The 25,375-nt window shown below is 35.7% G+C and overlaps 1 protein-coding gene across 7 annotated transcripts in view; it reads left to right on the top strand.

Moving 5' to 3' along the window:
• The window catches only part of AFF4 (ALF transcription elongation factor 4), a 90,661-nt gene that overhangs the window by 8,962 nt on the left and 56,324 nt on the right, over window positions 1-25,375 (top strand). For 2 of the 7 annotated variants that reach the window (XM_056811166.1, XM_056811163.1), the window contains exon 2: window positions 7,898-7,986. The exons of the other annotated variants lie outside the window; for them this stretch is intronic. The gene's annotated coding sequence lies outside the window, so the exon portion shown is untranslated. The remainder of the gene's footprint in view (window positions 1-7,897; window positions 7,987-25,375) is intronic. 7 annotated transcript variants of the gene reach the window in all.

The raw sequence follows: 25,375 nt of genomic DNA, 5'->3' as shown, positions 1-25,375 counted from the left end.
AGGCCTCCTCCAAGTTGAGAGGCCTTCTTGGAGGCTGGTGCCTCCAGAAAGCCAAGGAAAGGGGAATCAGTCTTAACACTCACCACATGATCATCTCAGGGAAGCAGTCTGAGGTCTCACACTCCAGCTCCTCCAAGTCAAATTCCACTGCCAAGCTCCCTCTCAGAGGAAGTCAACGTGAAATATAAAGGCAGTTCTTTACGTCCCTTCCTGTGTCTTACATGTACCAATGGTGGCTTAAACTTGGCTTTGGACAGCTCAGGGGGTCAATTGTTTCTGATTTGTCCCTTGCTAGCACACATGGGTCATAGACCTTCCTCCCCCACACTTAATCCTTAAGTGGGGGTGTATACATTCCAGGTTACCAAAATTCTAAAGACTAAGCAGGGTGGAGTAAGTCTAAAATTCACGGTTTTGAATGCCAAACAACTTTTTGTATTTGATCTTGGAAGTGATAGGGAGCCACTGTAGTTTATTGAATAGAGGAATAATATGGTGTTTTAGGAAAATCACTTTGGTGGCTGAATTGAAGATGGATTGGCAGAGGAAAAGACTTAAAGTAGGTAGACTCACTTGCAGGCTATTGCAATAATCCAGGTATGAGGTGATGGGACCTATAGTAAGATGGTGACAGTGGCAGAGGAGAGAAGGGGTCATATACAAGAAATGCTATGAATAAGATTTGGTAAGAGATAAGATTTGTGGAGTGATTGAGTGGAATCATGGATGACACTGAGGTTGGGAACTTGAATGACTAGAATGACAATAATATAGTAAAGTAGGAAATAGGAGAGGGTTTTGTAGGGGTGAGAGGGAGGGATAATAAGTTCTGTTTTGGACCTGTTGAGTTTAAGAGGCCTATCAGATATTCATTTCAAACTGCCATGTCATTTATCCTGAATTAAAAAGTAATCCATTTCTGATGTCCAACTATTTGACAGTGTCAAGGATTCTGGTGTCAATAATTTATTTTCCATGATTTTAGTAGGTTTTCTTGTTGAGGAGTTAAGGTTGATAGCTGAGGGAGGCTGGACCAGAAGATTTGCTACTAAACCTGGGCTCTTGAGCTAACAGGTAACAGTTGGTTTTGTTAGTGAATAGTTAGACCCTTTATTCTTATTATTTCCATCAGTGATGGCTGGAGGACCTGAGTTGGAAGCAGGGCAGATAGACTTGGACACTGACATACTCAAGGCTTTTCCCAGGGTCCTTAGTTATTTCTCTCTGGAGGATTTTAGTGATCTAACTTGCCTGGCATGTCCTGGTCTCCATATTTAAAAAAAAGTCTTGCCGCCGCGCGCCCCCCCCCCCCCCCCAAGCCTCTTATTTTAAGTCTAGGTGATAGAAATGTGATTATTTCATAAACCCCCTGCCCTAGCAAGATACTGCCACTAAAGTTACTTGGAATTAAAAATGGAAAATTATGAAGAGCCAATTAAAATAAATTTTTTTAAGTTTTGTTAATGCCTTTTGTTTATATACAAGTCATTTCCTTGTATGCTGTCACCACACAGATTTTTCTTATCAAGGAAAAGCTATTTAGTAAAACTGGCCAAAGTGATTAGGTCTGAGGATCATTGCTGTAGTTTGAATCCCTAATCACCTGTCTCTCTGAGAAGAGGGGAAGTTGTTTTATCATGTTATATAACACTAAGATTAATCATTGAAATTCATTTGCATTTAGCTTCCTTTTATGTTTTGGTCAAGATACTAGTAAAAGTTTCTCATCTTAAAGTTACTGAAATGATTTTAAGAATCAAATAAATAAAATTTTGGGATAAAACTGTTGAACTATCCTTTAAATAAAAAAAATGGCTTTGTATCTGAACAGGCACTTGGTTAATATAATGTAATAAATTAATATTTTACTTTGAAAGTTGAATTTATGTTTCAAAGTAAGTTTGAAATTTTGGCCCATAGTCAAAAATTTGTTTGAAAAAGGATTTTTTCCCTCTTGATCATAGTCACCAAATGATTTAGAGCAAAACCTATTGTGGATAGTTAGAGAAGGTAGGTTATACAAATCTTTCTGTTGTGGATTTGAGAGTTACAGACTGCATTGCAAGGACTTGGTTTGCAGGAAAACATCATGCAGGAAGAGAATGGAATTCTGCTGTCAACGGGGGATGGGGCTAGAACCTCTAGCCAAGAAAAGGAGGTCAGCAGTTGAGAGGTTCTATTTTCTTTTGAACTTGAAGAGAAAGGAGCATCTTACTGAGCTCAATCTGTTGTGATCCCTCATCTATCTGAAGAAAATCAGATTAGCCCTCCTTCCTCAGTAGTGGATAGAGACTTTTTCCCTTTGGGGAAGATAAGGGACTATCCACCCAAGAAGATTTTCAGTTGTTCTTTTCAATAACTGTACATCCTCTATATATCAGGAAAATACAACAGTCTGACTCCACAATCTCACTAGGGACTCAGGTCCCGAGACCTGCACCCTCAACCCCTGAGGGGAATTTAGGTTAAAATAGAAATTAGGGATTTCCTAATTTTCCCTCTACCCTAAACCTACCATTCCTAAATACTACAAAGAATAAATAGATCTTATTAATCCAGAAAAAACTGAACATCTTATTCATCTAATGTGCTAAGGGGATCAGGATAATATCTATCAAGGGAAGAAACCAGAGACTGAAGGGGATTTCCTCCTTACCTTTCAGCTCTAACCTTGACCATATCTCTCACCTTCCCTTGTGTAGCTCTACCTAAGAGAGGAAGTAGTGCTTCTTTTTATCTGTCCCCTCTGTCTCTTAGACCTTTCAAACTTTAGTTCCTGATCCCCTGATCAGTACTGTTATGGTACACTGTTATGGTGTATTGTATATAATTTTTTCTTTTTTTTCTAAATAGTCTAAAATGTTTGAGTTTCAGAATTCTTTCTTCAGTCCCTTTCCCACCCATTTGAGAAAGCAAGCAACATGATACCCATTTGCTATATATAACATGAAATATACTTTAGGATTTTTTCTATTATAATGATAAAATACTTATTAATTGAACTTGCAGACCTCTGATTTCATTTGTGAAGGGAACACTTTTCATCAGCTCTCCTCTTTGACAATTTATATTCTTAGTTGCTTGGAGCACCGAGCAATTAGGTGATTTGCCCAAGTTCTCAAAGCTAAAGCTAAAGACTGGAACCCAAGAGTTCCTGACACCAAGGACAGTGTAGCTTTCCAGTGTTATAAAAATAGAGACTCAGCCAGAGTTGTTTTTTACATAGGAAAGTTAGTTTATTCTTATACAAATTGGAATACTTCATATAAAGAAATATAGTAAATATCAACCGAATGATTTGAGCAGAATTAATAGAATTTAAAAACACAACTAGTGTTAATTATCTGTTGAAAAGCTAGCATGTAGGGCTAATAGGACATAAAGCAGTTCTGAAATGCTGCTAATTAGCCATTTTCCATTTTACTTTGACTTTGTTGTTGTTCATTCATGTCTGATGCTTTATGATCCTGTGGGTCATATGGTCTATGGGATTTTCTTGCCAAAAACGCTGTAATGGCTTTGCCATTTCTTCTCCAGTGGAATAAATCAAAGTGACTTGTTCAAGGTCATATAACTAGTAAATGTCTGAGACAGCCAGTTTTAAGTTTATTGATTAAGCGAAAAGATGAGAGAGCATGGAGATATAGATAGATTTTTCTTAAGGAAGGATTAACCAATTATAGAGTCTCCATTTAGCTGGCTTAAGGCCTATACTCTTCATCAGTAATACCTGCAGTCTCTTCAAGATTAGAAGTCAAGAGTCATTCCCCCTCCTTCCCCCCCTTTCTTGCTGCCTTTCTATATCCCTCCCCCCCCCAAGCTCCTCCCACCATAATGTTGAGGTCAGGGGAGGCCAGGCCTGTGGCAGGATGGTGCTATTTTGCCTCACACACAACATCAGTCTACTCTGTGCCTGTTACTGAAGATACTTGGACAAAAATGAAACAGTCTCTGTCCTTAAAGAACTTATATTGAAGGAGACAAGATATATATGTATGTGTGTTATTGAGTAGGTATATGTACATATAAAGAGAGAGAAAGGGGAAAGGAGAAAGATTAAGTATCAGCAGGGGAATCAGGAAAGGCTTCCAACTTCAGGTGAATAGAGAACTGGATCTGCAATTAAAAAGACCTGATTTCAGATCTGTTTGATCATTTTGAAATTTATTCAGTTGGCCTATTTTCCCTTAGAAATTATGCTTTGAGAGTACAGAAATGCTAGAGAGCAAAAGTTGATATTTTTAAAAGTATATTTAAAGAATATCTTATAGATGTATGTGCAAATACTGAAAACTTGAAGACATATAATGAAGTTATTTACTTTGTATGTAATGAAATTGAGTTACTTAAGAGCTTAACACTAGCAGTAATGAAATTCATTATATTAATGTATCAATTACCTCTCAGAGTAGACATGGACAAAAATATTGTAGAGGCTTAGCTAGCTTGGGTATATATATAGGTGCTGATTGAACATCAGTGAGCCTTTGTTCAACAAACATTAAGTATATTGGAGGATACAAAAATGAATGAATGAACAGTTCCTATCTTCATGGAGCTTAAGGTGTTTGGGGTTGTTTTTTTTTTTTGAAGGCAAAAGAAGTGCTTCCCTGGGAGGTGGGAAACAGGAATAAGTAAACACAAAATTCATACAAAGTATGTGCGATTACATTCTATTATTTTTCCCAACTTTAGAATCCAAGTAAACTGATAACCCTTGGAAAGTTATATGCTTTTAACTATAGTTTATATAACATTCTACCTCTTTGCTGAGATATAGTGCTTTTCCTCTTTTCAAGTGTAGTTACTTATAAGAGCCATTATTGGTCAGAATAAATTTTTAGTCATTTTTAGTTGAAAAGATTTAGTTTCCTTTGGAAATTTTAGTCAACTTTTAGTTGAAAAGATTTAGTTTCCTTTGGAGTGAGAGATGAGAACTATGTATTAGAGGAAAAGAGGGATGATTTGCAAAATGAGTTTTCAGTCTTTACTATGTAATAGTTTAGTTATACACTGGAATGTTGATATAACACTGTAGTAAATCTGGCATGGACCCTGTTTAAGGAGGTTTAGTTGGAGATGGTTAAAAGGAAATCAGAGCATGTATGGATCCATAAGTGTTACAATGAGGCTTTACCATTGTAATATTACTAAATATAATGAATAAAAAGGTAAAAATAAAAATAAAGGTTCCTTATCCATGTGTTACCATACTAATGCTTCAGTACATAAAATCCTCCATTTCAAAGTTCAAAGGCAATAGTTCAAAATACTGTTTCCAACAATGAGAAACATTTTAGGTCCTGTTGTGTGCAAAACTTTATACTCAGAATTTCTAAGTAGTAGGGAAATTAGATAAAAATTGTATTGGAAATGTTTTATAGTTTCCAAAGTATTTTGTGAGGATCCAGGGTAAAGATTATTTTTAATAGGGGGTGGTGGTGGTAGATGAACAATGAGGAGAACATTTGAAGTGAATTTTACAGGATGAATTGGAACTAAAGGGCCAGGGGAAGAGAAATGATGTCCCAGAAAAGAGTTAACAGAAAAGCATCAAGGTTGTGTTAATATGTGGGGTAGGAGGCAAAAGATTAATCCAGTTTGACTATAGTTTTGAGTTTTGAGAGAATCAATTCACTCCATTTTATATCATTACTAACATTTTGTGTAGTTGCTGAAGTTACATTCCATGTTCCTGAGCTAAGTTGATTTTTTTTCTGTAGATCTTGTCATTTCAAAAAAAAAAATCGGCTATTATCTGTACAGTATCTGTAACTAACTCTTGCAACCAATCAAATCTAGCATGCCTGAGTAATTGAAAGTCCCTAAATATAAAAAATAGAATATAAAAATAGAAATTCTAAAAATAATTGTAACTGTACTATAAAAACTCAACCCTCTCTTCAGGGTCCTTGTGCTTACTTAAGGAGGCCCTGGAAAATCTTGCAATTGCATACCTTGCCAGTAAATTGCATAGCTTTGATCTTGTTTCCTCAGTTTACCTCAGTTCAGTTGAGACAGTTAGCAACCATGAAAAGAGTGGACCCTAGCCTCCAGGGCAACCTCTTTGAGTAACTCCTTAGAGTATTCTAGTTAAATTTTGGAAGGATTTCTCTACAGAAGGCAGTTCCTAAGGTCTGACTCTTTGGATCTCAAATCTTCCCTAGCTAAGGTAAAGCTCCACACTGTTGAGGAATAATATCCCAGGGAAGATTCCCTTAGAGGAATTAATAGGAATCTGGTATACCAAAGTGCTGAGCCAAGTTTATCCTCCACATTGTTGGGGAAAATTCTCTTTAAGGGAACAATGGAATCTGGTATTAGTATACTCATGGGTACTCACCTGGAGAAAATTCTAGTAGTTTGGGACAAAGAGAAACTACTAGTGGAGCCCAGAATGACCAAAAAAGGAGTGCTATTAGATTATGTAAAAGCTAGCTCTAGTAGCTGATGATAAGATACCTCTTAGGGAAGTTATTATTGGTCTGAAATCAGGGGAAGCTTCCCATCCAGAAGGGGATGACTAAGAATATGAGCTCTCAAAAGATGCAGATTGGCTAAGATAAATAAGAATCCCAATGGGTCCTGAATTTGGTCTGAAAAAGGGACTTTGAATTAATGCAGACTTTAAATTCAAAGCCTTTAAGCTTTGAAACTGTTTTTAGAAAAATTGTGTGCACTTATTTTTTAATTATTAAATTTGCTTTGGGAAATAAGAAGGGAAAACTTCCATAGCTAGCAATTCAAGGTGTCTATTATATGTGTTCTACCTTTATCCTGGGACTTGATCAGCTACTGGGGAAAAAAAGTGAAAATCATTTTTTTCTTTTAAATTTTAAGAGCTTTATTTCTGTCTCTTTTTATGTCTAGCCATTCTTGGGAAGACAGACAAGAGACACACTGATAAGAAGGAAAGGGAATCTTTTTTTTTTCAGTCTTCAGGAATTTGTGGTGACTGAAATATAAGTTCTATACTGTAAAATTTGCAAATTTTGGTTTGAGTGTTTTTATAAATACTGAAATGTTTTGGTGAGTTTTGACATAACAATCTGAAGAATTTGTTTTAAGGAAAAACAAAAATAAATGATTAAAGTTGTGTAGTAATTGCATTTAGACCTTTATTACTCTTTCTCTAAAGAATGTAATACCAGGAAAGAACGTGATTTAATAACTTTCTGTGACCATGAAAAGAGAGAAACGTGTTTAAATCAAGGAATAAAGAGTAAGTAAAAGTTGATTTGGAATGTTTTGGTGTTTTTGCTATTTTTTCTTCTGTAAAAAATATAAAAGAACTTCATTAGGTAAACTAGATTAAAGTCTTTCCCAAATCCCAAAGTCAACAATATTATTATTTTTGTTCTGTAATAAAAACAAGCTGAAAGGGGAAAATTCAGTGGTGTAGAGATAAGTTTTACAGATAGTTTGGAAGTTGGGGAAATAAAGATTAGAGGAATTAAGAAAATAAGAGAAATATTGGATCAGAATATGAAGACCAAGAGAAGTTCAGTTTTGAAGAGCTTTAATTAAATTCCTTTGGAGGGATATATTATAGAGAAAGTTTAAGAAAGTAGAGTTTGAAAGTAAAAAGGGTTTTGAGTTTTGGAAAGGAATTTAAAGAAGGTTTTGGTCTCTTGAATTCAGAAGGATTTGAGGAAGATATAGTTATTTTTTGTGATGGAAACTTAATAAATTTGTGTAATGGGCTTATTTGAAGATATACTAAAATTTTGTCTTTGAAGGACCATTAGAAAGGTCTATTTGGATCTTATTTAGTTTTATTTAGTGTTTATAATTTCATTATTATATAAAAGCTACATTTGCAATTTTCATGCTTCAGAGAATTTTCAGAGATCTTAAGAAGGGTAATAATACAAGACTCTCTTGAAATCTTTGGCAGGAGACTAACTGAAAGTAGCAGGCCTTATAATGTAAAGTGCTAGCAAGAAGTGGCACCTGGGAATATTGACATTCTGAATAATACCATTTGTAAGTATAGATCCAGATATGATTGAATTTATTCTAATATCATTTTAAGTGAGTTGTGTTCTTCTATTAGGATAATTGTGATGTTCAGCCCTCTATAAGTAAATCAGGACTTAATGGCTTAACTTCTGTTTATCTCAGTTTCCTAATCTGTAAGGGAGATAAATCATAGCACTCCCCTTTCAGGGTTGTTGTGAGGATCAGATAATACGAAAATTATGCAGTGCTTAGCACAATGCCTGGCACTTGGTAGGCACTACATAAATATTAATTATTGTTATTGTTGTTATTTATTTACTTCAACATAATTACTTTATATTAGATAACTGTACAGAGTTTTAGATGTGATTAGTATAAAATGTCAAAGATGATAAAAGGAATGGTTTTCTAGGTAACTTGGAAATACATTCATATTAAATTGACATCATCTGAAAAAATAAGTTGTTTTTTTTGGGGGGTTGGTTGATATGTCCTTTATTGTGGTATGGAAACAATAAATGAAATATGCCCATATACCAAACTGAGAGAACTCATAGTTTAGCTCCACATGTAGTTACTTGCTAGGTACCATATACCTACAACCAGAACCCCAGATGATTACTCTTATATTTTTAAATTCCTAATGTTGATGCTGCCTTAACTATAGAAATCATCTTCCATCTATGACCCTTTCAATTCCTAAAAGAATTACTTACAATCACTGATTACATTTCTTCAGCATCCATTTACTTTTTAAAAAAATCTTTATTTTTTTTTGTTTTTGTTTAATTTTTCAGTTACATGTAGAAACAATTTTTGACAATTGTTTTCTGACATTTTAGGATTCAGATTTTCTCCCTCCCTTCCCCCAATAATAAGTTTTGTTTCATATATAATATACATGCTATTATTGTGTTTCTAAAATTTTTTCTTATATTATGAAATTTGGTAAACCTTTCTATGGGAAATGCAATTAGCAAAATAATTTACCTTTTAATCCAGATGTTGATAGATTATTAATTAAGCTGTTAAAAGAATGTGGTCTAACTGTTCAAAAATTGTTAAATATTTAATAGAATATATTTTGCTTTAAAGTGTATAACAATAACTTACTGTAACAGTGTTTCCTTTATGAGTTTCCTTAGGGCTTTCTGTTTATCAAGGTTATAAAACCTCAGCTCTGTGAAAGAACTTGCTAAATGTTGTAAAATTCTAGCTAATGAATTGGTTTACTGAGAATATTGGGTCTCCTGTTCCATCACAAATGCTTATTGCCAAAAGGAGGAATTTTAAAATTTTCTTAAGACATTGAAGTGATCTATGTGATGATTTGTGATTATGGAAATAGGAAATCATACCTAGAAGTAAGCCAATCTTTTTCTGGATTTTGTAGGATTTAAACTAATGTCCAATGCTTCAAATATATTTTATAAAGTTTAATATCTAACAAAATAGAAACATGTTACTAAGTTTTTCTACCTGTTCAAAAAGCCCACTCCACCAAAGCCACGACAGGAAGAAAAGAGAACAAGAGACAGAACTCCACAGAATTTATATCAGTGGTTCTCAACTTTTCTAATGCTGTGACCCCGCAATACAGTTCCTCATGTTGCAGTGACCCCAAACCAAAAAATTATTTTGGCGGCTACTTCAAAACTGTAATTTTGCTACAGTTATGATTTGGAATGTAAATACTTGATATGCATTATGTATTCTCATTGCTACAAATTGAGAGGTTGAGAACTGCTGATTTATATCCTGTCTACAGCAGCATGTAATGACAGGAAGAGAGTGGGATAGGAATAGTTTTGCTGGGAATCGTAGTTTTTTTTTTTTAGGGTAATATAGTAATATATTACACAATCTCCCTCCCCTCTCCCATCCCCCTGGGACCTTTGGGAGACTAGTCTCCCCAATGGATCATGTAAACATAACCAACTTATAAATTACAATAATTTGGGGATAAAAGGGCAAGAGAACAAAACCAATGATTGCTAGGCACATTGACAAATAGCCAATTAGGGGACAGTCCCCTTTGGCATAAGAGTATACATACAAAATAAATGCATTCAACCCCCCTACAGTTCAATTTCACTACATCCCAAAGTTCATTCTGGATCTTTTGGTTCAGTGTGAGATTTCTGTAGACTTCTCCATGGTGCCTTCTCCAAGCAGTTCACTTACTGGATTCTGGGACGTAGCAAATTTCTTATCCTAAATTTACTCTCAAAACAAGAAAAACTTTTATAAAACTAGAAATTTATGACAATTATACAATTCTCCCCCCCCCCCAAACCCCCCGGAAGGTGTTCAACTCAGGATACATTAATTTTCACTAAGAAAACAGCTTTTTAAAAAAATAGTAGTACTGTAATTACTTCAAGAAAACCTTTTGGGTCTAAAATGTCACCAAGAATCTAAGTCATTCTGGTGGAGGGGTAGAGTAAGCTGAAAAGTTACGAATATAAACAACCATCTAGAAGCCACTAGGCTATCTGAGTAATGCTCCCTCTTGAGAGCCATCCAGAGGTACCATACCCCATAGGAAAATCTTCCCACCTCCTCTGGTATGAGACTGTAACAGCAGTAAAAGCATGTCTTTATATGTTTCATCCATTACATTTTTATAAATGCAGAGGTTGGGATTATAATAGTGCTATAGCACTTCACTTCAGCTGCTAAATGGACCCTTACTTCTTGTTACGAACAACTCAAAGATACTTTTACAATGGTATTTTCTCCAGTCCAGTCATATGGGGAGGTACAAATAAAGACACTATAACATCACATATAGCTAATTGTCAAAACACAGTAACTTTTTTTTTTTAACCCTTACCTTCCATCTTGGAATCAATACTGTATTTTGGTTCCAAGGCAGAAGAGTGGTAAGGGCTAGGTAATGGGGGTTAAGTGACTTGCCCAGGGTCACACAGCCAGGAAGTGTCTGAGGCCAGATTTGAACCTAGGACCTCCTGTCTTTAGGCCTGACTCTCAATCCACTGAACTACCCAGTAACTTAAAAGTGACATAGTGTAACAAAACTTAACAAACAAAATAAAATATTAAAACAAGCAATCAACAAATATATATGACAGGATACAGGCACTGAATTCAGGAGTCCTTTTTTCCCAATTCCAATACAGAGACTTCCATAAAACATTGGAGTCTGAAAAGGCTTAAAAATTTCACCTCCAGACTCTTTAAGGTTCCTTCCCCTTCCCAGTATCATCATCCATCTAGATTCCTTTGGTCACACCTCTGGGATCTCCCATAGTGAAGGAGAATTCTGCACTGAGCATAGCATGGAGGAATCTCATTTGGGATATGTTGCAGAGACTGGTCAGGCCAGAATGGCAAGGGGGTGTAGGGAAATGAATTTCTCTCCTGAGTCTCAGGATTATTCAAGCCAGTCGCAAGGACCAGTGCACCAAGGTTTGGCATAGAAAAGACATCCTAAAAGTGGGAGCTGTTTGAGATAGGTAATGCATTGCTCTTTCATAGAATGGGCCATGCTTACAATTCTGCTTCCTGTTTGGAAGAGTAATCTTCCTTCCCCTCCCCCCAGGGGTAAAAAATACCAGGGAGCAGCTTGCTTCCCCTGCCACATGAACAGGGAGTTAAGAGGGTAGAAGTGTTTCCTCAGGTAAAAGCCCTTTAGGTGGCTTATTATTGCCTAAGGGAAACACACTCGGGATTCCAAGGCAAGCAGCTAGCACTCGGCTGTTGGCAATGTAAAGGAAAAAGGGATTTATACTTTCCTGGCTGTTGGAGAGCAGCTCCAAGGACTCCCAACTTGTCTGCAGCAATCAGCAGCAGGAGTGGCAGCAGTGGCTCCACAAGGACCACCCGTGCAGTTAGTGAGGGAGGCAGGATTGACAACAGCAATTCTGGGAAAACTCCAAAGAGATTGAGGGGGTGGGGGAAGTGTGAAAGGCCACAGCCAGAGAAACATGGATTCAAACCTGTCAGAATTAAAGGTTCTGAACCCCATTTCTGTGGTTGCCATAACTGTAAGATTTAAATTAATGTTCAATACTCCAAGTATTTTATTATATAATAATAGAACTATGTGACTAAGTTTTTCTACCTGCTGGAAAGTTCCAAGTATACAGCTGCCCTGTAAAAATTAAAATTAAATCTCAATAATAAAAGTATTATATTTTAGGAGATTTATTTATGAGCATTAGAAATAAAGGAATATGGGGGCAGCTGGGTGGCTCAGTGGATTGAGAGTCAGGCCTAGCGATGGGAGGTCCTAGGTTCAAATCTGGCCTCAGACACTTCCCAGCTGTGTGACCCTGGGCAAGTCACTTAACCCCCATTACCTAGCCCTTACCACTCTTCTGCCTTGGAGCCAATACACAGTATTGACTCCAAGATGGAAGGTAAGGGTTTAAAAAAATAAAGGAATAAAAGGAATTTAAAATAAAGAAACCAAGTGTCCATGGCTGAGTAGCCCATTTAAGATCCCCACAATTAGCTTACCACTGCCACCATGCTCACTGAAAGCCAAAGAGGCCAGGACCCTCCCTGTCCCTGCCTAATATCCCCTGTCTACAGGAAGTCAATGGGCTCCAAGGAAATGTAGTTCTTTTTTAGGGTAACAGATTTTCAATTATAAAGCCCTCACAAGGAAGAAAAGAGCGAGAGATGGAACTCCACGGAATTTATTTCCTGTCTACATCAGCACATAATGACAGGAAGAGAGTGGAATGCTGGGAATCATAGTTTTTTTTTTTTTGGTAACAGATTCTAATTACCCAATTTTAGGTGAAAAATATTTAGTATCTATATGGACTTCCAGAACATGATTTTTTTTCTTAATTTCTAATGAATGATTTTTATGCCATGATGAATTTAAACTAAAGAAAAAAAAAGTAAAGAAGGTTGAGTGGAATTTAAAAAATGCTTAATGAATGTTTTCTTGTTAATTGTTACTTATAACAGTCGTCCAGCGATTGCTATATAAATTTTCCTGTGGGTTTTTAACTTGAGAAGGAGAAAGAAGCCTGAGGAAAATGGATGATAAATGAAGACTCAAAGACAAGTTAAAAGATACGGGGAGAGGCGCTATCTCCTTATAATGTCTTCCTTGGATAATTAATTAAAGGAAAACATGAGAAATAAGAAAACACATGGCAGTAAGAAGTCCTAGATAGAAAGCATGTGGGCGACAGTGTCACTAGGATAGATAAGAAGAAATTAGGAGAAAGAACTCCGAAGATCCAGGAATCAAGAGAGAGAATACTGCTCCTTACCCCAGCATTTAATGTGGATTGAGAGGTGATCAATGAATATGTAGCATATCATAGGTCTTAACATTGGTTGAATAGACAATGACAAGATCAGAGGAGGTGGAGATTCACCTGACATGCGCTTTTCAAAGGAATGTGGTTTGACCAGGTGAGAGCTAAGCCTTTGTGGGCTCAGGAATTCTGTTGAACTTCCTATACAAAGATCATTAACTGATCTGACCAAGTATCTGATAAATGAATATATATGATACAATATTAATACATCAACCATACTTCCCAGATGCCAACATGCCTGGTATGCTACATTACTATAACACAAGAAAAACAATAGCCCATACTTAAGGTGTGATAAGTGAAATTTTGCTAGTTGAGTTAAAATTTCTTGGGACTGCAATTTGATACTGTTTTCAGTTTTGATTTCAAGAATAATTATATGAAGCAATAGTGTAGCCTGAGAATTGCTACAGATAGATGTCTGTCCCTGGGTAGAGTTGAGGGATGGTCTTCTTGGCTCAGTTTCACCATTGTGCTGTTTCCTATATGAATGGGAAATAACCTGGTTAATTATGAACCTGACTATACTACTCTTTGAATAATTGGGGCTTTGCTGTGTGTATCTGGAATCAAATAGAGCAAAGGTTATAACTTTGTCAGGCTGTTCCCTGGAAGGGAGGGATAGTCTTGCTATTGCCATAACTTCATTCCTCCTATTTCCTTTCATGGCAAAGTTCTGTTATCAGGGTCAGGCAGACAGTGAAAGTTTGTTATTATAATACTAAATCTACTAAGTAATTGATTAATATTGAAAACATCTAAGTTACTATAATGGGATGCAAGTATGAAAGATCTTACTGTTTTTTAAGATGAATTTATACTCAATTCCATATCCTGAGCCACTAAATAAATGAATTTTGGGCTCATAGTTATATATTTGTGTATAAGATTAGGTGCTTGAAATATTCTTTTGAGGGAATAAGATAAAGATATGATGTACAATTTCCTAATTAAATAGAATAACTTTTTGAGAAATATACAAGATCAAACTTTTCTCTATAAGCTAGGATTATATGTAGGTATATGAATATGATTGACATGCAAATGTTTCTAATGGGATATACATGCTCTTCAGCCTCTTGATGGCATTCTTTATATCATGTACAGGACTTTGGTAAAAATAGAAACAGCAAGTGGCATACTAAAACTGAAGTTTCAGGTAGATTCTAGGTTCCTAATTTGATGTTCTTATAGCTCTGTATGAATAGGATTAGAACCATCTGACTGTAGCCAGATTTTACACAAACTGATTACTAGAAAATTCAGGAGGTTGTGCTGATTGTCTTGTAACTGGTAGATTTTAACAAAATTACCTGGGAATCTCTTAGAAAAGCAGAGCCTCCTTCAGAGCTGTCTTGAGAATGAGGCCTATCCCATAATATTCCAGAAAAGATATTTTCAAGGACCAGATGACTTACATGGGACATCTGGGATTCAAGATGAAGTATGCTAATCAAATAAATATTTGATAATGGTGTTTATAGTTGCTAATTTTTTTTGTTACCTTCATGTAAATCTCCAGTATTCAATGTCAAAATTGTTTTCCCTCTACCAGTTGTCAATGATTTCTTGATTTGCCAAATCTGATGGCCTATTCTTCATCCTTTATCCTTGATCTCTCTGTTTCATTTGACATAATTGATCATCTTTTTCTCCTGTATATTCTCCTTTCTAGGTTTTTAAGGCATTGCTCTCTCCTGGATCTCTTATACTCTTAGTCTTTGCTGGATCTTCATATAATGTTCATTAGGTGTCCCCAAAGACTCTGTCCTAGGCCCTTCTTCCCCCCTCCCCGCAGTCTCTCAATTGAAAAATCTTATCTGCTCTCATGGATTGAAGGATCAATTCCATGAAGATGATTCTTATGTGTCTTTATTGTCTCCTTTCCACTAGCTTTACGCCTAAGCAACGTTCACAAATCTTAACTGCCATCTTAAACTCAATATGTACAAGCAGAACTTATCCTCCCCCCAGGTAAAATACTAGAACTTCTCATCTTCCCAACAGCATCATCAGCATCTCTTAGATAGATTCACAGCCTTGGTATCATCCTCGATTCTTCACTCTATATAATCATTCCTTGCCAATTCTATTTTTTTAATAGCATCTCTCATATACATCCCCTTTTCCATTCACATTTCCACCACTTTTGAATGAGTCATAGTTACCTCTAATATGCACTATTGCAATAGCCTTAAGTCACCCTGCCCTAGTCTCTCTCCCCATTCTACCTTATCCTTCACTCACCTGCAAGATGATCTTCCTGAAGTGTGTGGGTTTAATTGTGACACCTCCACAACTTCCTACTTAATCCATGACCACCTATTACCTCCAAGGTCAAACACAAAATCTGCTGTAGAGCATTTAAAACTTTTTACAATCTGGACCTTTCCTTGCCTTTCTAGTCTCTTATTCTTTACCCTCCTCCACAAACTTATCCTACTGTACTAGCTTATTTTCTATTCCGTGCAGACAGCAGTCCATCTTCCATTTCCATGGCTTTGTACAGACTGTCTTCTATGTATGGAATGCTCTTCCTTCTCACTTTTGACTTTTAGTTTCTTTGACTTCCTTTAATAATTAGCTTAAATCTCACTTTCTATAGGAGATCCTGTGTCCTTCAAGTTGGCCTTTACCTCTGAGATTAAGTTCTAGTTTTGTATGTGTTGTCTTTACCATTAGGATATGAGCTTCTTGAATGTGGGGACTGTGTGTGTGTACACAAATACATATACACACACCCCATCTCACACACACACATATATACACACATGAATGTGTGTCCCTTTCTTTGTTATCCTCAATCCATAGCATCCAGCCTGGCATATAGTGAATACTTAAATGTTTGTTGACTGAGAAATGTGTAGGGAGGTTTTTATAATAGCAATATCACGTGAATAGTAACTGAAACTTATATTGAGTTGATGCTAGTGGGAACAGAGAAGTGAGGCAGATACAAGAGACATTGAAGAGGACTTAGTTCCTGACTCTAGAATCAAGGCAGAGATAACCCCAAATTTTCAGATATGGCCACCTCAAGGAATAATGGCACTACATAAAGAAATTGAAGACAGATGGGAGGGGCAAGTTCTGGATTAAAAATCCAAATTTTGAACATAGTGGGTTTGAAATGCCATTGAAGCTAAAGTAGAAATTTTTCATTAGAGGTTAGGGATAGGGAGGTTGATCAGAATGTTAAAAGCTTGAAGGAGGTGGTCAGAGAATAAGTACTGAAAAAAAAGCCACTAGAATTGGCTTTTTTAGGATGCCATTTGCCCTGAAGAATAGTTTCACTAGAATGGTAGGAATAGGAACTAGATTTGTAAGGATTTAAAATCAGTGTTGAGGAAATGAAGTTTTTAGGTATAGACACTTTCATAAAGTTAGCAATAAAGGGGAGAAGAAAGAGATGGGGCTGTAGATGAAAAGAGCAAAAGAAACAAGGGAAAATTTGAAGATTAAGATCTGGCTATAAACAAATGGGAGGGGCCAGTCACAAAAGATCGAAGAGGAATAGAGATGATTTCATTTTTTGTGACCTTTACCAGCTGAATAGATTGTAGACAGCTGATTCAAGGCCATCTAACAACTTGTTTTAAACCTAATTTTCCAACCATCTAGCCACTTTCTTCAGGCATTTTTTTCTTCCATCTAAACTGAACCATTTTACTCCTTACCATATGCCTTATTCTGCCTTCTACTGTCTCTGTGCTGTAACTCTAGTAGTCCCTCTTAACCATAACACTCCTGCACTCCCTCCTCAGTGTAAAATCAGTTAGCAGATAAGATTTTTGAGAAAAAAAATTTATTGGTACCTTTAAAAAATGTCATTTCCACGGATACACTGTGGCACAATTGAATGTAGTGGACTTCTCTACTAGCAGCAATGCAATGATCCAGGACAATTCTGAGGGACTTAGAAGGGATGCTATCCACATCCAGAGAAAGAACTGTGGGAGTAGAAACAGAGAAAAAAAACAATTGCTTGATCACATGAATTGATGGGGATATGATTGGGGATGTAGACTAAACGATCACCCTGTTGCAAATATCAATAATATGGAAATAGACCTTGATCAATGACAAAAGTAAAACCCAGTGGAATTGAGTGTTGGCTATGGCAGAGGGATGGGAGGAGGGAAAGGAAAGAATATGAATCATGTAACCATGGAAAATTTTTTTTAATTAAATAAAATTTAAAAAGAAAAAATGAAAAAAAAGTCATTTCCAGATATGTCATCTCGTCTCAAACCTTCCCTTGTAACCAAAAACAGACAAAACTGACTGCTAAAATTACCTGTCTGTTAGTATATATAGCATATTATCTGTCTATTCTCTGGTGCCAGTTTTGACCATTGTAGTTCATCTGAGTTCAAGTGTCTTTTAATGTTGTCTTCATTAAATGATTGTACATAACTTTTCTCTGTAATATTTTGATACATTTTAATTCTACCTAACAAATCCTTAAACTACCTAACTTGCAAAGTTCATTCTCTGAAAAAATTTATTAATATCTAACAAAAAGGAAGGGCAAATAAGTGGCACATTGGATGGAGGGCTAGGTTTGAAGTCAGGAAGACTTCTCTTTCCGAGTTCAAATCTGGCCTCGGACACTTAATAGCTTTGGAATCTTGGGCAAGTCATTTAAAAACTTGTTGGACTCTATTTCCTCAGCTGTAAAATGAGCTGGATAAGAAAATAGCAAAACTACTCCACTGACTTTTCTAAGAAAACCCCAAATGGGGTCATGAAGAGTTGGACATGACTGAAGTCATCAAATAACAAAAAACAAAAAGAAGAGATATGTGTCCTTTTAACTTGGAGCATTTGAAAACTAATACTGACCATTATATTTGTCTAGAGTTTTGTGGCTTTTCCATGTTATTTTTATTTACCTTGTTTTTGTATATTGTTTTTTGGTCTTTCTTTTTAAATCTTTCATTACTTCATAGCATTCTTCTCATGTTTCTATGGATTTTAGGGTAATAGGATCATTGAAGTAGAGTCAGAAGAGATCTTGGAGTTCATATGAACCTAAGTCTTCTTGTTCCAGAGCCACTGTTACCAATATTAACTCTTAGCAGCCATCATTCTTTTAAGAGTCAGTAATATTCCATTACATTCATATACCTTAATTTGTTCATGCGTTCTCTTTTCATGTTCTTATTATTACAAATCATGAATGTTTTTGTGTATGTGAATCTTGCTGTCAATCACCTCCTTGGAACATAGTGGGATTTCTGAGTTGGCATTCAGCTCAGTAACTTTTCTGATATAGCTCCAAATTCTTTTCCAGAAAGTGTGGACTAATTCATAGCACTTAAACAATGAATTGGCATATGTACTGAGATATTAAATCTTGTGCCAACTAAAACTTGAAAGGCCATGGCAAAACTTATTTTTCTCTACAAATATACAATAAATAGTATTAGAAATAATGACTGATAATTTTAATATGCTTGAGAGCCTGTAATGATTGCAGGAATCTGAAATCTAAAGTCAAGGTCAAATTATGTGAGTGTTTGTCTTATATAATAGCTCTTTTGTTATAGCATTAGTATAGTAACATTTAGATCATGTTTCAGTCATAGTAATCTGGTGTCAGTGACCCGATTAGAAATGTAATAACCAGTAGGGACTCTTAAATATCACAATACTTACCACAATGACAAGGAACAGGTGTGTTTTAGCTCTGTCACAAACTAAATGAGGATCTTGAGTAATAATAGCCAGAGGAAGAAAAGAAAGGCAGCCCTGGGAGCTCCCTGAAAGTAGGAAATGGTGGTGGTGGTGGTGTTTTTTTTTTTTAATCCCACTTCGCTCAGTACCTGACATGTAGACTCTTTAAAAAAAAAAAAAAACACTGTCTTTATCTTCTATCTTTGAAGTGATACTTAGTCTCTAGGTAGAAGAATGGTAAGGGTTACACAATGGCAGCTAACTGACTTGCCACAGCTAGAAAGTGTCGTGAGGCCAGATCTGAACCCAGGATCTCCCATCTCTAGGCCTGGCTCTTAATTCACTGAACCACTTAGCTGTTCCCCACATGGACTCTTATCTTCTCCTTATTGATGATAATTGGTGATGATGACAGTGATGTTTTGCTACCTATTCACTTGATAACAACAGAAAGACCTGCTGGCTTTCTGGAGGATTGTATGAAATGTGACAAAGAGAAGTTGTTTCTTGAAGAGGAAGAATTTTCAAACCTTTTGGTTATTATCCACGTCCATCTCTTTTCACCAATTATTATTCACCTGAGTGCCTAGAATACTGTACATCCTCCTTTCTGAATCAACCTATTAGTGCCTTCTCTTCTATGGTTACCTTGTGTGTATCTTAATGTATATAACTTATTATTAAAGTGTAAGCTCATTGTGGGCAGGGATACTTTAAAAAAATATATATATATAGCACTCAGCAGAAGATCTGGCACATAGTAAACACTAAATAAATTTGTTTGCTTGAAAAAAGGAATAATACCACTGTTCAAGGTACAAATGATAACATAGGATGGTGAGAAATCTGTATTCTTCAATTATTATTTTCCTTCTCTTTTTGCTTTCAAGGAGAATGATCTTTGGAGTTTCAGTAAACATTTAGCAATGCCTGACATCTGCTAGGCACTGAGGATACAAAGACAAAACTGAAATTCCCTAGCTGACATTGTTCTGTAATATGTCAATATAAAAACAAGATATAAACAACATAATTTATGAGGAAGACAATAGCAAATGGGGGATTAGGATAGGCTTCAGGTAGGAAGTGGCATCTAATCTGAGTACTGAAGGAATGAGAGTTTTAAGAAATGGAGAAGATAGGAAGATATGCTTGCTAAGCATGCGTTACAGTTTGTACAAAGGTAGAGATAGAATGTTATTTAGCTGATAGAAAGAAAATGGTTATTAGCAAGGAAAAAAATCTAGGATGAATAAGGATTGTTAGGTATCATCTTGCTTGCTTTAATAAGTTCTTCAATAGACCAGAGCGAAGTATAATCTAGAGCAGTCATTGCTGAGCTACTTTCTGTAGCCTTGGAGAGAGGTTAGCAGTAAGGCAAAAGCCTCATTTTTTCCTAAAAGGGAAGGAGGCAGAATCAAAATCTGTAAATTACAGACAAGTGAGTATGAGTAATATTCCTAGTAAAATTTAAATCAATTTTTTTGACTTGCAAGTACTTAGAAAAGGAAGCTGTATTTCTTTAAAAAAAAAATAGGCATGGTGGTACACGTCTATAATTATAGAGTCAAAGTCAAGTTTGTGAGTAGCCCCTATACTCTTAACCTGGGCAAGAAATAAATAAAAAAAAAAAATTAAAAAATTAACTTTTATGAACTTAACTAGCATCACTATTTTCCTATGTAAAAAAAAATAAAGAGAAAATATATAACACTTAAACATTTATTATATTACATAAGTAACTTATATACATTTTATCTTTTATTTCAGTATGCAAAACTTGTTTTTCTTTTATATCATTCAAATTTAACATGGTAGGTAGTTCCATCACTCTCTTGCTTGTCTGTGTTTCCTTTTCTCTTTTTACTTTTTTAAATGATTGTTTCATTTTTTTTTAATTTAATTTAATTTTTTTAAATTTAGTCAATTTAGAACATTATTCCTTGGTTACAAGAATCATATTCTTTCTCTCCCTCCCCTCCCTCCACCCTTCCCATAGCAAACGTGCAATTCCACTGGGTATTACATGTATCTTTGATCAGAACCTATTTCTATGTTGTTGATGTTTGCACTAGAATGTTCATTTAGAGACTATATTCCTGATCATATCCCTATTGACCCATGTAATCAAGCAGTTATTCTTCAGTGTCTCTACTCCCACAGTTTTTCCTCTGAATGTAGATAGTGTTCTTTCTTGTAGATCCCTCCAGGTTGTTCAGGATCATTGCATTGCCACTAATGGAGACGTCCATTACATTTGACTGTACCACAGTATATCAGTCTCTGTGTCACTAATTCTTTTTGAAAAATTAATATCATTGTACTTATCTCTCCTTCTCCTCTTCAAGAAAACAAAAGTATAATGTCCAAAATGAAGGAGATAATAGCTGCCTTGAACACTGTTTTTGTCAAGCCACATCTGGATAATTGTTTTTAGTTTGAGACAATATTAAGGTGGAGGCAGTAACATAAGAGAAAGGAGGTTGTGGGTGGCTAAGAAGGTGCTAATGAATAGAGAAGGTTAATGCTCTGAATGTTCCCACGAGTAGTTTATCATATAGGGAAACTATCAGCAAGACAGGATTGAGAATTTCACTTCCAACAAATTTGAAAATCGGGGAGAGTTTTGCAGTAACCTGCAAAAATGTGTGCTATTTTTATGAAGTGTATACTTTACCGAGAATGAAATAAGCTGTATAAATTGTTTTTCCTTCCCCCAAATAGCAGTAATATGTTCCATATTACTCTTAGATGAATCACAAAGTTCTTATTTGCAAGTTCTCCAGTTAGATTTACATATCAAGATGCAGTATGTTCAAAGATATAATAAATTTGTAGAATTGGCTTCAAGACTTTAAAGTAATATATAATGTAAGCCCACGAAGTTTCCGAGATGGTTATTGTATAGCCCTAGTAAACCACAACAACCCCTTAGTGGCACAGAACCAGATCAGTGCTATCATTTAAAATTTAAGTGTACTCACTTATTTAGTTGATAAAAAGTCCAGCCTGTGCTGTGTTGATATTTCTGCCACAACCACTATTTCCCATCTCAAAGAGAAGGTTAAGAGGCTCAAGGAACATCTCTTTACTCATATGGTTGGTTATACAGGCAAATCCAACTTAAAAAATGGAAGAAAGACTTTCATATGAAAGTGAGGGAAAAAAAATCTGAAGAGACAGAAGGAAAAGCTGATGTGTGTCAAATGATTAAAGGATGAAATAATGTGACACACAGGAGAAATGAAAAGAGTGAGCCTGAAAACTAGTGTTAAGCTATGAGGATTTTTCTGGGGAAGAAGCAGTAGTATGCAGAAGAATCCTAGGGCTACATGGGTAAGGCAAGTTTTCCTTATTGATATTTTCGCATATAAAAGAAATTATGGTTATGTTTCATCCCAAAATCAATGATGTAGTTAAGGGTCAGACTTTTGGATAACAGTCCTAGGAGAGAGAACTAACACTGTAGAATTAGTGGGATTCCATTCTCTGAAATGCTTCATGCAGTCTGTGACCATGAAGGCATGCTTGTGTTGAAGAAGAGATTGTACTAAATAGCCTCCTGAGGTACCTTCTATTATTACAGTAGGGTATATGTAAATTGGTGTAACCTTCCCTTCCCCCTTTGTTTTATGGTTACCTTTTTTATCACATGTAATAGTCATTTTTTATTATTGTCCCATCTTCTGTATACCCACTGAACCCTTATTTGCATCAAAAAAGAATAATAAATCAAAGCCAACTAAATCATTATTTCAGAATGGTTAAAATAATTCAGAGATCACTCAACATTGTAGTAGTGGGAATAAGCTTTATAGAAAGTAGCTTGGCTGCATTTAAATGGTGATTTCATACATATGACAAAGTATTGCCATCTGTAGGAGTAGCTAAAGGATATTATTAACAAGGAAAGAATTGCCATATAAAATGGCCATAACTATGGAATGGGGTGGGAGGAAAGGAAGGAAAGAATTATTGTAACCAAGGAAAAATGTTCAAAATTGATTAATTAAATAAAACTTTCAAAAAATAAGATAAAATAGACATAAATTTTGTTGATAATGGTGATAAAAATCTGGAAAGAACATGTCCAGTTGTTAAGTAATAGTTGATAAATTGTGATATGGCAATATAATATGAAACTTTCATTTCAACAAAGAGTAATTAATTAATTAAGCACTTTTCTTGGGCCTCAAAGAGCTTATGTTTTCCAGGGGTTGGAGAGGATATACACAGATAAATAAATACAGTACAAAGTAATTTGGGGAGAGAGAAAACATTTAACTGAGTCAGAAAGACTTTGTTTGGGGGGTGGCACCCATTTTGAACCTTGAGGAAAACATATTTTTTTCATGAGGTGAAGGTAAAGTAGACAACCTATGAGATAAACTATGGAGTGTGGGAAACCATTGCCTAATTTGACTAGAACACAGAGTATGTAGAGTTATAGTTAAATTCTAATTTGAGGAGTTTGTATTTTACTGGCAAAAGAAAACCACTGAAGATTTTTGATCTAATCAGACCAGTGCTTTTAAAAAATTATGAATTTATAGTAAAGGAATGTTTTTCATATACAAAGTAAAACAGATTTTACATGGAACAGCCTGTTATGTATAGCTACTTATTTAAAGTGAATGATAGGAACTTCTGGGTAAACATGGTGGCAGTTTAGACGCAAGACTCTTCCTCTCCTCACCACATACCAATATAGTCTACCTCAAAAACCCCAAATTAATATGAATGAAGGGACTCTACAGTAAGGCACATCATTGAAGGTATGTGGGATTTGGGCATTTCCACATCAGAAGGGGGTGAAAAATTCTACCAAAGATGTCTGCAAGAAACACACTTGAGGTGGGTAGACACTCACATGGTTCGAATTAAGGGTTGGAGCAAAACCTATTGGGTCTCAACTGATAGAAAGAAGGCAGGAGTTGCAATCATGATATCTGACAAAGCCAAAGTAAAAATAGATTTGATTAAAAGGAATAGGGAAGGTAACTACATCCTGATAAAAAGGTAGTATAGACAGTGAGGAAATATCAGTAATCAAAATGTTTGCACCAAATGGTATAGCATCCAAATTTATAAAGGAGAAACCAAAACACGAGCTTATCCACCCTCCCCTACCCCACCTACGGAGCCAGAGTCAGAGCCAGCGTGCCCTAGATTCAGTGAGTGAGGGGCACCTCTGGGTCCTTGGCATCTGAGTGAGACCACAGAGGTTCTACTCCTGAGAACAGCTAGTCCTGTGGTCCCAGCAGGCTGAGGAGCACAGATCGTGGGCACTGGAAGGGACAGCAAACAGCGGAAGCTCTAGAGACTCGAGAGTTGGCCTCAGCCAAAATCCTTGCTCCTTAGTTCCATACACAGAGAGCCTGCCCATCTCACTTAGATTTCTAATTGGAAAGGGAAGGAAAAAGCACCACAGTAATGGCAAAAATGGCCGAGGAACAACCACTGCCCAAAACCAAGAAAAACAAGAATAACTCCTGGATAATTTTTACAGAGGAAAAATCCAGGCTACAGAAGAAATAGGAGAGGAAATCCAAATAAATGCACCAAAACCTTACCAAAAAAATGAAAATTGTCCACAAGTTCTTGAAGAATTTAAATTGGAGCTTATCAAAAAGATGGAAGCTTTCTGGCAAGAAAAGTAGGAAATAGTTCAGAAAGCAAATAACAGTTTAAAGGACAAGAACTCCCAATTGGAGAAACAGCTGGAAGCCATGAAAAGCTGGATAGACCAAACTGAAAAGGAAAACCAAAAGATTATAGCGGAAAATCAGTCCTTAAAGTCCAGAATTAGGCAATTGGATGCCAATGACCTTGCAAAACAGCAAGAATTAATAAAGCAAAATCAAAAGACTGACAAAATAGAAGAAAACATAAATGTCTCACTGAAAAGATGACAGATCAGGAAAACAGAGCACAAAGAGATAATTTGAGAATCATTGGTCTACCTGAAAACCCAGAAATAAACAGAAATCTTGACATCATACTTCAAGAAATTATCCAAGAAAACATCCTTTCAAAATCTATAGGATGCAGCCAAAGAAGTACTTGGGGGGTGGGGGGGAGAATTGATATCCTTGAGTTCATATATTAACAAATTAGGGAGGTCAGAGGTCAATGAATTGGACATACAAATAAAAACTAAATTAGAGATCCTAAAAATTAAGGGGGAAATTAATAAAATCTAAAGTGAAAGAACTATTGAACTAATAAATAAGACTAGAAGCTGGTATTTTGAAAAAACAAAAAGTAGACACAGTACTGGTCAATCTAATAAAAAAAAAGGAAAGAAGGAAACCAAATTAATAGCATCACAGATGAAAAGGGAGACCTCCAATTAAGAGGAAATTAAGTCAATCATTAAAAACTATTTTGCCCAATTATATGGCAATACATTTTCCAGTCTAGGT

The sequence above is a fragment of the Monodelphis domestica genome, chromosome 1, assembly GCF_027887165.1.
Source record: "Monodelphis domestica isolate mMonDom1 chromosome 1, mMonDom1.pri, whole genome shotgun sequence".
Taxonomy (NCBI): domain Eukaryota; kingdom Metazoa; phylum Chordata; class Mammalia; order Didelphimorphia; family Didelphidae; genus Monodelphis; species Monodelphis domestica.
Note: the sequence above shows the minus strand (reverse complement) of the source record. Positions and strands in the feature narration are given on the sequence as shown.